Source organism: Prionailurus viverrinus, chromosome A1 (assembly GCF_022837055.1).
Source record: "Prionailurus viverrinus isolate Anna chromosome A1, UM_Priviv_1.0, whole genome shotgun sequence".
Classification (NCBI taxonomy): Eukaryota; Metazoa; Chordata; class Mammalia; order Carnivora; family Felidae; genus Prionailurus; species Prionailurus viverrinus.
In genome coordinates this window covers 219,227,281-219,244,363 of record NC_062561.1, presented here as the reverse complement: position 1 = coordinate 219,244,363, position 17,083 = coordinate 219,227,281, and the positions used below count along the sequence as shown (strand labels likewise).

The 17,083-nt window shown below is 34.3% G+C and overlaps 1 protein-coding gene across 3 annotated transcripts in view; it reads right to left on the bottom strand.

Moving 5' to 3' along the window:
• Nucleotides 1-17,083, bottom strand: part of CDH9 (cadherin 9) — an 88,506-nt gene that overhangs the window by 33,936 nt on the left and 37,487 nt on the right. The gene's annotated exons all lie outside the window — the stretch shown is intronic.

Here is a 17,083-nt window from a genome sequence, read left to right as displayed (position 1 = left end):
ATAAATACATGCATTGCTATTACAGAAAAAAATTAATTTTGGCACATATCAACTCTTCACATAATGTCATTAAAACAACGATCACAGTTGTTATCTTAATTTTCAGGTGAGAATACTAAACATTCCAGTTTCATCATTCTCAAAAATTTTAAATAATTACATCTGTACATCACAGGGGACTAAATTTACAATGAAATAAAAATGAATAATATATCTTTTGAAACACAGTGTTGAATGATTCAAAGATTTAAACTGTGACACATTAACAAGAAAAAACAAAACATCCATAAACCTAGAGCTTGAGTATACAATAGTGACATACTCCTGGTTACATTTAATATCACTAAACTAAGAGATGATGTGAGACGTTTTGAACTTTTCATGATAAGTTTAGAATATATACCATAACTGCAAACTGATTTTACCTCTCGTCAGTAAAATATTTGTAGATTCAGAGGCTCTGTCTTCAGAGAAACCAGAGGGATGGAATTTTATTTCAAAGATTCTTCTCTATATGATTTTGGGAGAGTACACTTTCAACCAGGATATCCTTTGTTTGTTTGTTTGTTTGTTTGTTTGTTTGTTTGTTTGTTTGTTTGGAAATTGACATATTTTATAGACTTCTTTAAAATTCAATTGATATAAAAAACACAGGGCTTTTCCACTGGCCGTATACATATTTTTTCATAAATTATTTTTCTTCTGATACATAACCAACTAAAAAATAGACTTTTTAATGTAGGAGGCAGTCTACTAAGTACTTAAAACAGACAAACAGATCATGTATTCACAGAAATTTAGAATTGGAAAAAATCTTGGCATTTTTTCAAACCTAACACTGTTCTGAAACTTGAGTCTTAACTAGCCTGTCCCCTAGAAGACAACTATGTTGTCTTCTATCATATATCCCAAAATTCCCATTACTTCCTGGCTCCACCTATTTCTGTGTCCCATTCTATCTTTGAATTATTTGACTTTTTAAATAGTTTTTTTATGGTAGCCAAAATAAGAAACTTGGGATGCATATTTTACTCTTCTTTACTTTTAATCTCAGTGCCAAAATAATCATATGCAGTCTTCTCTGAAACCCCTTCCCGGCCCATCTATATGTCTCCATCCTCTGGCTATCACCCTGGTTTTGTCCTGCATCGTATCTTATCTGGACCACTGTAGCAATCTCCTAATTAATGTCTGCCACCCCTCCCAGTCTACTCCAAAGAGTTTTCCATTATAAAGGTGATTTTTCTTTTCTTTTTTTAAATAATTTTAAAAAATGTTTATTTTTGCGAGAGAGAAAGCATGATCAGGGGAGGGGCAGAGAGAGAAGGAGACAGAGGATCCAAAGTGGGCTCTGTACTGACAGCCTGATATGGAGCTCGAACTCACTAACCTTGAGATCATGATGTGAGCTGAAGTTGGACACTTAACCAACTGAGCCATGCAGGTGCCCCAAGGAGGTGATTTTCAACGTCACAAATCTGGTCATGTTACCTCTTAGCTTAAAAATCTTCAACAAGGTACAGGGCAAGAGAAATATAAATCTAAAGTCTTACAAACCTGGGTTATACTCATGCAAATTTTTGTGTTTTATTGGGAAAATGTGTGTGTGTGTGTATGTGTGTATGTGTGTGTATGTGTGCTAAGCCTGTTCTATTAAAAAGACATAATATTCTTTACAAAAATAATCTTTTATTATTCTAATTTTTTGGACTCTATCGCCTTATTTATACATCTTCCATAATCTTATCCTCATCTCCAGATACATCACTGCCACCTGTACCCACTTCATTACCATTCTGTACCAACCAATTATATTGTTTTACCTTATTCTATCTTCTTCATTTCTCAGAAAATACTGTTCCAGTTTTTATTCTTGATGTTTGCATATTTTCCTCTTACCCTTTAACACCCTTTCTCTTCTCTGCATTGTCTCCTAATTAAACATTTATCATATCTCATTTAAAATCAGGATGACTTTTCCTACTCTCTAGATTAGAATACATATGCCAGCATATTTCATTGTCCTATCGTGATATTCACCACATTTGGTGAAATTATTTATTGTGCCCACTAAACTGTAAAATTCCAAAGAGAACGATTGATATTATTCTTTTAAATTGCTAGGATTTCATTGAAGGTGACAAAAATATGGAAAGCCATTCCATGCTCATGGATTGGAAGAACAAATATCATTGAAATGTCTATACTACCCAAAACAGTCTACACATTTAATGCAATCTCTATCAAAATACCAATAGCATTTTTCATAGAGCTAGAAAAAACAATCTAAAAATTTGTATGGAACCACAAAACACCCTGAATAACTAAAGCAACCTTGAATAAGAAAAGCAAATCTGGAGGCATCACAATTCTGGACTTCAAGTTATATTATAAAGGTGTAGTAAAACATTATGGTACTGACACAAAAATAGACATATAAATCAATGGAACAGAATAGAAAACCCAGAAATGAAGCCACAGCTATATGGTCAGTTAATCTTTAACAAAACAGGAAAGAATATCCAATGGGTAAAATACAGTCTCTTCAACAAATGGTGTTGGGAAAACTGGACAGCAAAATGCAAAAGGATGAAGCTAGACAAGTTTCTTACACCATACATAAAAATATTGAAAATGGATTAAGGCCCTAAATATGCGACCTGAAACCATAAAAATCCTAGAGGAGAACACAGGCAGTAACTTCTTTACATGGGCCATAGAAGTTTTATGATACGTCACGAGAGGCAAGGGAAACAAAAGCAAACATGAACTAGTGGAACTTTATCAAGATCAAAAGCTTCTGCACAATGAAGGAAACAATCAACAAAACTAAAAAGCAGCCTACAGAATGGGAGAAAAGATATTTGCAAATGACATCCGTGATAAAGGGTTAATATGCAATATATATAAAAAACTCTACACCCCCCAAAAATAATCCAATTAAAATCAGCAGAAGACACGAATAGACATCTTCCCAAAGAAGACATGCAGATAACTAACAGACACATGAAAAGATGCTCAACATCACTGATCATCAGGGAAATACAAATCAAAACTACAATGAGATATCATCTCACACCTATCAGAATGGCTAAAATCAACAACACAGGAAACAACAGGTGTTGGCGAAGATGCAGAGAAAGGGGAACCCTCTTGCACTGCTGGTGGGAATGAAAACTGGTGCAGTCACTCTGGAAAACAGCATGGAGTTTCCTCAAAAAGCTAAAATAGAGCCATCCTACAATCCAGCAACTGCCTACTAGGTATTTACCCAAAGGATACAAAAATACTAATTTGAGGGAATACATGCACTCTGAAATTTAAAGCAGTGTGATCTATAATAGCCAAATTATGGAAAAAGCCCAAATGTTCATGTCTATTGATGAATGGATAAAGAAGTGACATATATAATATATGTGTGTGTGTGTGTGTGTGTGTGTACTCACACACACACATAGTTATATAGTTATAGTTATATATAAAATATTACACAGCCATAAAAAGAATAAAATCTTGCCATTTGCAACAATGTGGATAGAGCTAGAGAGTATTATGCTGAGCAAAATAAGTCAGTTATAGAATGACAAATACCATATGATTTCACTCATTTGTAGAATTTAAGAAACAAAACAAAAGAACATGGGTGAGGTGTGGGGGAAAGAAAGGAAAGCCAAGAAACAGACTCTTAACTGTAAGGAACAAAGTGATTGTTACCAGAGGGGAAGTGGGTGGGGGGGATGGATGAAATGGGTGATAGGGATTAAGGAGGGCACTGTGTTGAGAATAGGGTGTTGTATGTAAGAGTTGAATCACTAAATTCTAATCCTGAAGCTAACATTACACTGTATGTTAACTAATTGGAAATTAAATCAAAACTGGAGAAAAACGTCAATGGAAATTTTACATATATACACATGAATACAAAGTATTTTTTATTTTTTTGTATATCATTCCTTTTTAGTTTTCCATGTATTTAACATAATTCCAATATGTCAACCTAAAAAAAAATAGCCAGGTATTTTATTAGAAAAATGAGTTTATTCAGGAAGAGAAGAAGAACTCTAATTCAGGACAAGCAAACTGGGGCAAGCTATAGGCAAATCTGAGAAAAAGTGACGGTCAGCTTTTGTTAGGTTTTAGGAGGAAATTGAGGAAGATTGTTTTTTAAACAAAAGTTTATTGGAGAAGAACAAAATTTTGAGGTTGTGCCTGCTTCTCATTGGCTGCAAGTGCTGATTAGTGTATTGTTGCTGGGCCAGGGAGAGATCTTCCTTCTTTTTGCAGGTTATGTAGGCTGCAACCAGTGGTACATTGGGATATATACTTCATATTCATATTCATATTCATATTCATATATTCATATTCATGTTTATTTATTTTGAAACAGAGCGAGAGCATAAACGGGGGAGAGGCAGAGAGAAGGAGAGACAGAATCCCAAGCAGCCTCTGCTCCATCAGAGCAGAGCCTGATGTGGGACTTTAACTCATGAACTGTGAGATTATGACTTAAGTAGAGATCAAGAGTAAGATGCTTAACCCACTGGGCCACCCAGCTGCCCCAGGAGTTATATTTTTATATCTTAGATTCAAATACCAATGGAAACCACTCACTTTTCAAACATTTCTCCTCATTTAAAGTATTTTGAAGGCTGAAAAAATATTCAGACAAACATGGTAATCATAATCACTACAATTTTCTCTGAATGATTTTATATTTGATTTTAAAAATTTCAAGAAAACTTCAGTATTAAAATTCTGCTGCTTGGACTGAATATGGTGTCCAGAGAGAAATTAAAATAGTAATGGAACTACAAAATTTTCAGAATAAGTTTGTGGTCTGAAAATACTGAATTTAAATTACAAAATGAAATATTTGCAATAGAATTATATTTTAGTCATTCCTATATTGAAATCATAATTTAGATTTACATCCTATTCCTATCCGTTCTATTGTCTGCCATGATATATTATGTGTACTCTTTATTCTCTTAATTTAAAATGCCATAAGATGGGGCGCCTGAGTGGCGCAGTCGGTTAAGCGTCTGACTTCAGCCAGGTCACGATCTCGCGGTCCGTGAGTTCGAGCCCCGCGTCGGGCTCTGGGCTGATGGCTCAGAGCCTGGAGCCTATTTCTGATTCTGTGTCTCCCTCTCTCTCTGCCCCTCCCCCTTTCATGCTCTGTCTCTCTCTGTCCCAAAAATAAATAAAAACGTTGAAAAAAATTAAAAAATAAAATAAAATAAAATAAAATGCCATAAGAAAATAAAATAAACTACCATTTTAAAAGAATTATGTCACATAAAATCAAGCACATATTTTAAAGCAGTGTCTTTAATTTACAATTTCATTTTAAGAACGAAAACACAATATTTATTATCTGGTGTAATCTAACAGAAAACAAAAGATGCTATATTAAAATACTGGATTTTTCCATCATGTACATTATTAATTTTCAATTACACCCTTAGAGTTGATAGAAATCAATAGCAAAACCTATTATAATGTAAGTATAATATCTTCTATATGGAATCAACACTCAGCAATTTTATAGGATCAATGAAAATAAAGTAGAAATCTTATGACTATTGCTTATCTATTATAGAACAAAGCCCACATAAAATTCCTGAAGAAATATGAGTACCAAAATATAGTTATTTTTTTCAGATCTCAATGTACCAAGTAGTCCTCCCTCCCTGGAAATAACTTATTTGCCTCTTTTAAACTTGAATAAAACCATGATAGCACAATAAATCCTAAATAATGTTTTAAAATGCTAGCTATTATTGTCCAACAGTATCATGTTTTGTACAAAATCAACAGTATCATAATTTTGCCAGCTACAGTTGTTTTTAGAAATTTGAAAAATTTAAATGTACATGCAAAATAAGCTAAAAATTTAAATTATATAGATGCGTATATAGATAGGAAGAAGTCTACCAAGTTCTCCCTTGATCTATAAAAGCAGAAGAGTTCAAGATCAAAAAAATGAAAGACTAACTTGAAGGTAAAAACAAGAGAATCATGACTCCTCAGTCCATCCCCAGACTTGAGCCAGTTAACAGACCCAGACCCTTTGAATGAAAGGGATGCTCAAGTCTTCTTGAGGAAGGTCCCCAGTACTTGCCTGAACATTCATACTATTAGTCTTTCTCCTGGCCTTCTGCAAATGGGCCTATGCCTTTTACCAAGGTAACTGTGTGCTGGATAAAAAGGAAGTAATCAGACACCTGAAGAGTCCTGGACACAAGCTCTGAATTCTCATTGACTCCAGGAAACCCAAATCAGTGTGATCTGCCAACCAGAGTAGAGGTATGAGGAAGTCAGGTGATTGATGGAGTTTTACCTGACATCTGTCTAATAGTGGGCCCAGTGGGATCCTAAATCCATTCTGTAGTTAAAGATAAATTGCTGTATCTTCCCCATCCTCCAACCAAAACAGAAGCCCAATACCTCGTGGTCTTTGGAGGTAGAGTATTTTTCATTTGGATATGTTATTTCTATCCATTTACTGAAACACCTGAAAAGCTGCTAGTTTTGAGTGGGGCCCAGCACCTGAGAAGATAGGATGATTTGGTCTGTGTATACAAGTCAATCTTTTTCCTCAGCCAGTTTTGTTGTTTCCTAATGGGCTCATGAACAAAGCGGCCATGGTGGCAGGAGTGGAAGTTATACATGGGTTTAACAACTTGAACATCCACTGACTAAGGACCATCTGGCTACAGTTACTGTTGAATGCCCAATGTGCAAGCAGTAGAGACCAACATTGAGCCTCCAATATGGTGCCATTTCCTTGGGTGATCATCCAGCTTCCTGATAACTAGTCAATTACACGAGAATGCTTCCATCCTGAAAGGTATGATGCTGTTATTTTGTTTTGTTTTGTTTTAAGCTTATTTATTTATTTTGAGAGATACAGAGAGCATGAGCAGGAAAGGGGCAAAGAGTGACAGGAATAGAGAGAATCCCAAGCAGGTTCTACGCTGCCAACACAGAGCCCGACATGGGGCTCGAACTCACAAGACTGTGAGATCATGACCTGAGCTAAAGCCAAGAGTTGGACATTTAACCTACTGAGCTACCCAGGTGCGTTGGGACAATGTTTTTGTTTTTTTAAATTATTATTACTATTATTATTACTACTATTATTACTCCTGGAATAGACACTTACACTGGATATGTATTTGCCTTCCCTGCACACAGTGATTCTGCCAAAATTACCATCCATAGACTTACAGCATGTCTTAATGGTATTCCATACAGTATTAGTTCTGATCAAGCAAATCACTTCACAGTGAAACAAGTGCAACAATAAGTAAATACTCTTGGGATTCACTGTTCTTACCGTGGTCCATGGTCCACACCATCCTGAAGCAGCTGATTTGGCACAATGATGGAATGACCTTTAGAAGACTCTGTTACTATGACAGCTAGGTGCTGATGCCTTGCAGAGCTGGGTGAGTTTATCTTGAAGGCTACATATGCTCTGAATCAGCATCCAACAAATGGTGTTGTTTCAGGATTCACAGGTCCAAGAATTAAGGAGTGGAAATGGGAGAGGCATCTTTCACTATTACCCCTAGTAACCCACTAGCAAAATTTTTATTCCCTGTTCCTGAAACCTTATGCTATGCTGGCCTACAGTTCTTAGTTCTAGAGAGATGGGGAAATTTTTCCACCAGGAGACAAAAAAATAATTTCATTGAATTGTAAGCTAAGATTGTTGGACTCCTCATGCCTCTAAATCAATAGGCAAATAATAGAGTTATTGTATTGCCAAGGTGATTGGTTCTGACTATAATGGGGAAATGGAGGCAAGGAGCAGTACTTGGAATACAAGAGATCCCTTAGAGTGTCTCTTAGTATTACTATGCCCTGTAATTAAGATCAATGAAAAACTACAACAACCCAGTCCATAAAAGACTACTAGTGTTCCAGACCCTTCAGGAATCAAGGTTTGAATCACCCCGCCAGAGAAAGAGCCATAACCAGATTAGGTGCTTCCTTAAGGCAAAGGGAATACAGATTGGGTAGTGGAGGAAAGCAGTTACAAATACCAGTTATTTGTTAGTTACAGAATGTGTCTAGTTATAGAATGACTCATTGTCATGAGTACTTACTCCTTATTTTGTTATGAATACAGTGTGTTTTTTATAAACAAATTTCTTTGCTTTTTCCCATCTTTTTCCTTTATCATGTAACATAAGATACATGAACTTGTTATCACAGTATTTAAATATTATTAATTTTACATTATTGTATTTATGTTACAAGATACCAAGGAGAAGAATACACATCACTAAAGGACTATACCTCTTCTGGAAAGGGGTTAGTGTAATCCCAGTTGTGTGCAGAATAGTTGTATTCTGTTAGGCAGAATTATGACCTTGTTATTGTCTTTCTTTGAGATTAGCATGACTTAAGGAGATATGTGTGAGTGCCAAGTTAAGAAGAAGTGGCCTTACCATGGTTAATTTTATGTGTCAGATTGTGCCATTGGATGCCCAGATCTTTGGTTAAACATTATTCTGAGTGTATCTGAGGGTGTTTCTGGATGAGATTAATATTGGAATTGATGGGCCAGGTAAAGCAGGTTACTCTCCCCATTTTAGGTATGAATCATCCAATCCATTGAAAACCTGAGAAACAGAATTTGCTTTCTCTGCCTGACTGTGTTTGAGCTGGGACATTGATCTTCTCCTGCCTTTAGACTCAGACCAGAATGTAACACTTTCAGGTCTTCAGACTCCCAGTGAAACTATGTCATTGATTCTCCTGAATCTCTGGCTTACCAACTGCAGATCTTGGGACTTCCCAGCCTCCATAATCATATAAACCAATTTCTTATAATATATATCTATATATATTATATAAAACATATATCTATGTATACATATATATATATGTATATGTATATATATATATATATATATATATATATATATATATCCTGTAGATGACTACAATTGAAGGCAAAATTTGCAAAATCCAAGAAAATTTATTCCTAATCCATTTTCTTTTAGGAATGTAAGAGTTTTTTGATTACTTGCTTGTTTTAAATTTTGTTTAAAGTGTTTATTTTTATTTATTTTTTTTGCACACGCACATGCAAAAGAGAAAAAGAGGAAGGAGAGAGAGAGAGACAGAGAGACGGGGGGAGAGAGAGAGAGAGGTGGGGGGAGAGGGAGAGAGAGAAAGAATAAGGAGAAGGGGAGAGGGAGAGAGAAACTCCACACCCAGCATGGAGCCTGATGCGGGGCTCGATCTCCCAACCAGGAGATAATGACCTGAGCAGAGAGCAAGAGTAGGATGCTGAACCAACTGAGCCACCAGGAGTCCCTGTTTAACATGTTTTTAATTTCAAAAGTATGGTACATCGTCCAACTCTTATTATCAACAATCTTCACATATTCCTAAAAAATATATATGTGGAATTTTCTAACTGTTCAGTTTTTAAAGAGGAATGATATAAGAGCTATAGCTGACAGGCACTAAAAATAATGATTAATAATACTTTTGATGTCTTAATAATGTTAAAATATATGTCCAATATATTAAAAATAGTGTGTTGTGCAGCAGTCTTCAAGGCAGATTTTTCTTCTTTATTTCAGATAAATTGAATTATCTTTAAATTTACTTGTATTAAGTATTGGGTTTATAACTAATATATTAATACGCAGTTTTGGGTAAATGAAAATTAAATATAAGACCACTGATATGCAATGTAGTTATGCCATAAAGATTTCCAGTTTTGACTACAGAAGCATTAGCTGGACAGACCCTCTCATAGTAAGCAACTAAAAATCTAGACAAACGACATGAAGTCGCTGTTTTTAGGAATTACACAACAGAAGGGAAGCAACAAAATGAGTTATAAATTCATTCTACCAGTTTGCCTGGGAAAAATTTTACTGTAGGGATGTGGAGTATGTACAGAGAGTGGCAAATCTGCCAGGCAGAGAAAAACAGAGATGGGAATTCAGGGCTGTTACTGTGGCACCGATTTGCTAGACAGGATACAAAGGGGCGAGAGCCACAGAGTGCTCCAGTCAGAGCATCTGTGTAAATATGGTAGAATCATATAGTGTACATGTCCACAGAGGCTTAGCATAGAAAATTTCTGGGGATCTAAAATTTTAATAGAGAATTTCACCGATTACAAAGAATGGGAAGAGAGGAGTTTGGGCACAGCCAGAATGGTTCAGTCTTAACTGAATGTTGTAGGTGTTAAGAATTGAGAAAAGCCATGCCTTGGGAGAAACAACTGTGTCTATGAGTGAAGAATACATCCTAAGAAAAAAAATACAGAGGGTGCCTTGATGGCTCAGTCAGTAGAGCATGTGACTCTTGATCTTGGGGTTGTAAGTTCAAACCCCACATTGGGTATAGAGCTTACTTAAAAAAAATCGACAGGATTTAATAAAACTTAAAAAATGAAAATTCTTTAAAAATAGACAAACTAAAATGGACCCATTCAAACAGTTCTTAAAACAATGTTTGACAAGAAGACTGTATCATCTACAATTCCCAGAATATAGTAATATAGTAGTGTATATCAATTACTAAGTTCTAGGAAAATGTGTTTTTTAAATATATATTTAATATATATGTTAATATATATTTAATATATATGTTTACATATACGTGTGTATATATATACATATATATGTGTGTGTATATATATATATATATATATATATATACATATATATATATATATCCAATGGAAACAGAAACACAGACAATCCCAATATGTGAGCTACTAACAGACATACATGTAATTGGAATAATGTTCATGCACCTACAGTTGCAAAAGGGAGAAAAGAATATGACAGAGAATATTTTTTAAGAGATAATGGTAAAAAAAATCTTAAAAGCATCCAAGGAATAAACATAAGTTTAGGTTAAAAAATATAACAAGAAAGACAGCTGATTTCATATTAGAAATAATGGAAGCCAGAACTGTTTAGTAAAAATAACCTTCAAAAATTAAGAAATAGTATTCTGAGAGAGAAAAAAAAATGCTGAGAGAATTCACTGCAATAAGACTTTCACTTCAAGCAATACTAAATAGATATCTTTAGGCTGAATGGAAATAATGCTAAATTGGATCCTTGACATAAAGAAAGAAATGAGGAGACTTCATGAGAGCAAAACAGCTGGCATAAGAGATTATCTTAAAGTATTTTTAAAAGAAAAATGGCTGTTTAAATCTTGTATAACATCAACATATTATAAAATTTATATAGCATAGTAAACATAACACACATAACAATAATAGCAAAGTAAATGGAATTCTGCTTTCACCAAGTTTTAACACTATGTAGTAATGACATCATATTCCAGTTAGACTTGAATAAGTTAAGGATGGATATAACCCTTATCCTTATATTCCTTTTATAATCCTCAGGGCAACTGCTAAATAATACAAGGAGATAAAGCTAAAATGGCAACTGTGGAAATAAAATGAAATGCTAATTCGTAGACAAAAAGAAAGTTGAGGAGACAGACAGAAATATTTTTCTATAAACAAAGGCAAGAAACAAGAGGTAAATGGTGAATAATTAGAACAAATGTAAAACAAGAAGGCCAGCAGTATATAAACACAAACATATTAGTGATTACATCAGTATCAGTGGGCTTAAAACCTCAAGTAAGAAGACTATTAGAATCCACTACAAAAAGGTACTTAAGTATATGTAGATTACAAGAGCCAAGCCTTCAACATGATAGTATAAATGAATTTAAAGTAAAAAAATAAAAATGTCATAAATACTAATTATAAGAAAGCATGTAGGGCTATATTAAAATTAAACAAAATAAACTTTAAGAAATAATACAGAAGAAACTTAGTAACACTGAAGGGGACATTATCTCAGAAAGATATGACAATCATTATTGTTCATGGAGCTAAGAATAAATTTCTAAATGAAACACTTGTCATAAAACTAAAAGAAGTAGCAGACAATCCAAATCACAGTTGGATTTTATTATAGAAATGATTAGTTTTTGTTTCTTACAAGAAACTAATACATTGAATACATATAATTGAAATAATGAGATTTTAGAACAGATGATCACAGTGAGTCATAATACTGCCCACATATCATCAAAGCAGCTATACAAGCAGCAACATACAAATGTACAATGTGCAGTAAATGTACAAATAATAAGTATGTTCTTCTAATCCTCTCCATGTATATTAATAATGTTTTTAGTATATTTTTATTTACACAAAAATTACAAAGCTATCTCTATCACTTCCCACATCCTCACACTTAGTTTCAGTTATTAACCTCATATTGTGGTGTATTAGTTACAATAATGGACGAATATTGGTAAATTATTATTAAAGTGTATATCTTATTCAGAGTCCCTTGCTTTTTACTGCATATCTTTTATCTGCTCCACATTACATTTAGTCCTCATGCTCCTTAAACTCCTTTGTACTGTGACAGGTTCTCAGACTTTCTGTTTTTTATTATCTCCATAGTTCTGAGAGTGTATGTCATGTATTTAGTGATATATCCCTTTTTTGGACTTTATCTCATGTTGTTTCTCATGATTATTCTAGGATTATGTGTTTTGGGGAGAAAGACCACAGCAGTGGCCTTTTTCATCACGTTTCAAGGGTATATTCTGTAATCATGATATATCACTGTTGACGCTAACTTAGTTGACTTTGTGTTTGTCCAGTGTCTGCGCTACACAGTTACGGTCTTTCTCCCTTTTCTTACTGTATTTTTTTTAAGTTTATTTATTTATTTTGAGAGAGAGTGTGTATGCATGAGCAGGTGAGAGGCAGGGAGACAAGGAGAGAGAGAATCCCAAACAGGCTCTGTGCTGTCAGTGCAGAGCCTGATGTGGGGCTCAAACCCACGAGCGGTGAGATCATGACTTGAATTGAAACCAAGAGTCAGATGCTTAACTGACTGAGCCACCCAGGTACCCCTTACCATATTCTTTAAAAGGAAGTCGCTACATTCTGCCAACATTTAAGGAGTAGGGAGTTACACCTCTTTGAAGGGAGACTATCTTCATATATCATTTGAAATTTCTCTACATGGGAGCCTTGTTTATTCTCTCCCCTTTACTTATTTATTGTTATTTAGTTATATCAGTTTGGACTCTTGGATTTTTTTTTGCAGTGGGGGGGCTAATACCAGTGTATTTCATTGCTCCAATTTTTTCAGTTTTGCCCACTGGGAGCCCTTACAGTCAATTCTTGTGTCCTTTTGCCATATTCCTATCTTTGTAGTGTGTTTTTGTCTATGTGCATGTCCTTAATTTCTGGCAACACAAGGTACACCCCAATCATCTTGTGTATTTCTTGTTATATTCCTAGAATCATCCTTTTTTTTTCAGGAAGACTCAGTTCTCTTTATTGGAGAATGACAGTAGAAATCGAGATCAGAATGCTAGATGTGTTTACTGCTACTAGGTGTTGTTGCTTTTAGAACCTTTCAGCTGACAGAACAATGAAATTTATGGCTGACTACTAGTCTGTGTATATACCTACCTAGATGACACCAGTTGTATCAATATAAAGTTCATTCTGATACCTGTGTTTGGATATTTTAACATATTAATTTGAGTAATTAGAGAAAAAAAAGATAAATAATAGTAAAGGTACAGAATATTTTGGCAGTGCTCTTAGCCAAATCAATCCCAATAATACTTCAATAGCAAACAGCCCAGCATCTTCATAATATGCATTCTTTTCACATACACATGTAAGACTCATCAGATTATGCTATGTATTAAATTGCATTGGAGATGACCAAAATATCTGGCCCATGGCCTATTGATGTAGGCTCTGTATTATGTTTGTTGTTCCCCACATATATATGTATATATGTACATATATAAAATATCATGTATAATATGTAATATATGGAGTTAATACTATCCCTATCAAAATTTCAGTGTTACTTTTTACAACAAATTGATAAGCCGAAACTAAAATTAACATGGGAATGCAAATGACCTAGAGTAGCCTGGACAATTGGAAGAAGAAAAAAGTAGAACTTATATTGTTAAAGTTCAAAACTTATTCTAGAATTACAATAATGAAGAGAGTGAAGTATTAAATAGAAAAATGAGAACAAAATAGGAAATCTAGAAATAAACTCACAGATACACTTGATTTTAGAAAAAGGTGCCAATGAAATTTTGTTGTGGAAGCATTCTCAGCAAATTCTGTAGCAGCTCCATTGATATTGGTATTTAAAAACAGAAGAAACTTCATTCATACCTCACATAATCCACAAAAATTAATTTGAGATATATTACAAACTTAAATATGATAGCTGGAACAAAAAGATCATCTTGGAAAAAACATGAACTTGACTTCATGATATTGAAATAGGCACATATTCCTTTTGTAAAATCAATAGGTCCAAACAATAAATACAAATAATATTTTTATTTAATGAAAATTAAAATATACTCATCAACAGACAATGTGTTTTTGATACTCTGCTGTTAAGTACATACACATTAAGGATTGTTGTCTTTTTGGAGGAGTGGCCTTTTTATCATTATGTAATGTTTCTATTTATCCCTGATAAATGCTCTTGTTCTGATATTAGCTGTATCTGAAGTTCATCTAACTACTCCAACTTTCTTTTGATTACTATTGCCTTAGAATATCTTTTTCCATCTCTGTACTTTTAATCTAACCCACTTTAAATATAAAGTGGTTTCATTTTAGACAACATATCGTGGAGTTTTATATTTTTTATATTTTTTATCCACTCTCTACCAGTGGTGTGTTAGACTCACATTTAAAGAGTTTGATTGGTATAACTGATTTAATATCCTCCATATTTGTAATTATTTTCTATTAATTACTGGTTCTTTAATTCTTTTTTTGTTTATTTGTCTGATCTTTTTCTGCATTTTTCTGGGTTTTTTTTTTGAGCATTTTATATATTCCATTTTCTCTCTACCCTTCACAAATCAATTATAAGTTTAAAAAAAAAGACATGAAGGAGCTTTAAATGCATATTACATTTAAATGTAAGTGAAAGAAGCTAATCTGAAAAGACTGCACACTGTATAATTCTATGTGATGTTCAGGAAAGCGCAAAACTTTAGAGATAATCAAATTACTAGTGGTTGCCAGGCATTCAGGAGAGGGAGGGAGGGATGAATAGATACAACACAAGGGATTTTGGGGGCAAACTACTCTGTATGACACTATAATGGTGGATACAAGACACAATTCATTTGTCAAAACCCATAGAACTGTGCAACACAAAGAATGAGCCCTAATGTAAACTATGTATTTTAGTTATAATGTAACAATATGGTTCACATCAGTTGTAACAAATGTACCACACTACTGCATGGTGTTAATGGAGAGGGAACTCTACTCTCTGGTCCGTTTTTCAGTAAACCCAAAACTGCTCTAAAAAATAAACTCTATTAATTAAAAACAAAACACAAATTATAAATTTATAAAAAAAAGTCCATGTAAGATTGAGAATCAAGCCACAGACTGCAGAGAGAGTATAAAGTAGCAAAGGACTCATCTCTCTAAATATGAAAATACTACAAGTCAATAAACAAAAGACAAATCCAGCCAATACAAAGTGGGTCAAAGGAAAACAGGCGTTTCATTAAAGTTGATACCTGACTAGTCAATAAACATAAAAATGTTCTCAACGGCATTACTCTTCATCAAAACGCTTCAGCTGTGAAAGCTCAGTGGGGAGTACTACACATATTCCAGAAAACCTGAAATTAAAAATTAAACTGAGAAAGATACGTTGTGCAAAACACTGTTCAATTTGGAAGGAAGCTTGTTTCACAGATCTGATACACGCTTTTGCATTTTCTAATAAAATCATTTAGGGGCACCTGGGTGGCTCAGTCAGTTAAGTGTCCAACTTCAGCTCAGGTCATGATCTCAGGGTTCCTGAGTTTGAGTCCCGCGTTAGGCTCTGTGCTGACAGCTCAGAACCTGGAGCCTGCTTCGGATTCTGTGTCTTCCCCTCTCTCTGCTCCTCCCCCACTCACCCTCTGTCTCTGTTCGTCTGTCTGTCTCTGTTTCTCAAAAATAAATAAATATTAAAAATTAAAAAAAATCATTTATATACTTTCCCTTAGACCAAGTGCATGTACTTCTTGTTACGTATCCATATGCCAATGCCCACTTCAAACACTTGTATAAATTCGTTGATATAGGTTTTATTTGTAATAGTCTGACACCCAATAGTAGAAACGTGAAATTATGTATATCGATAAAATTCAGTACTGCTCAGCCTTAAATAACAAAATACTGATGCATTCCACAACATGTATGAATCTCAAATACTTTCCAGTGACTACAATCATTTTAAAGAGCCATACAATTTCATTGATATAAAGTTCAAAAACAAGCAAAACTTATTTGTGATAATAGAAGTCAGAGTCTTGGTGTATTGATTGGGAAACTGAAAATGACATTTCAGAAATGCTGGACAGTCTCTATACCTTGATCTGAAAAGTAGTTACTAATGTGTGTGTGTGTGTGTGTGTGTGTGTGCACCTATAAACATATATGACATCATCAAGCTCTTAAGATTAACTTTACACTTTATTGTATATAGATTATGACTTAAAATTACTATAAAAGGGTGTTCCTTAAATAAACAAACAAAAAAAAGCAGATGACAGCTCATAAAGGCAATGGAATGCCAAGGCAGGGCCTTAGTCAGATTTCTGGCGCTTAGCTATTTGAGTTTATAAAATGAAAGCATGTGTTGGGTCTCCGTCAATCTGATGTGCTGGGAGATCAGAAATGCCCTTGGCATCCAACAAAATATCCATTGTGTCAAGAAATTCATCCAATATCAACAGAAAAAAAAATTGCTTGAAAATGGCTGTGAGTAAAGTTCCTAAGTACTAGGGCATGACATAGTTCATATCACATGACCTCTATTTGCAGCCTGAGGAGATACAAATATGTGTTATGGGGGCCTGCCACTGATTCTTAGTTCAGTTTTGTTAATCACATAACAAGTATAACATCAGAGGGTACATTTAAAGGATTAGAACAGCCATGTGGCTTGCATGGGTGTATTTCTTCTACTGAAGTACA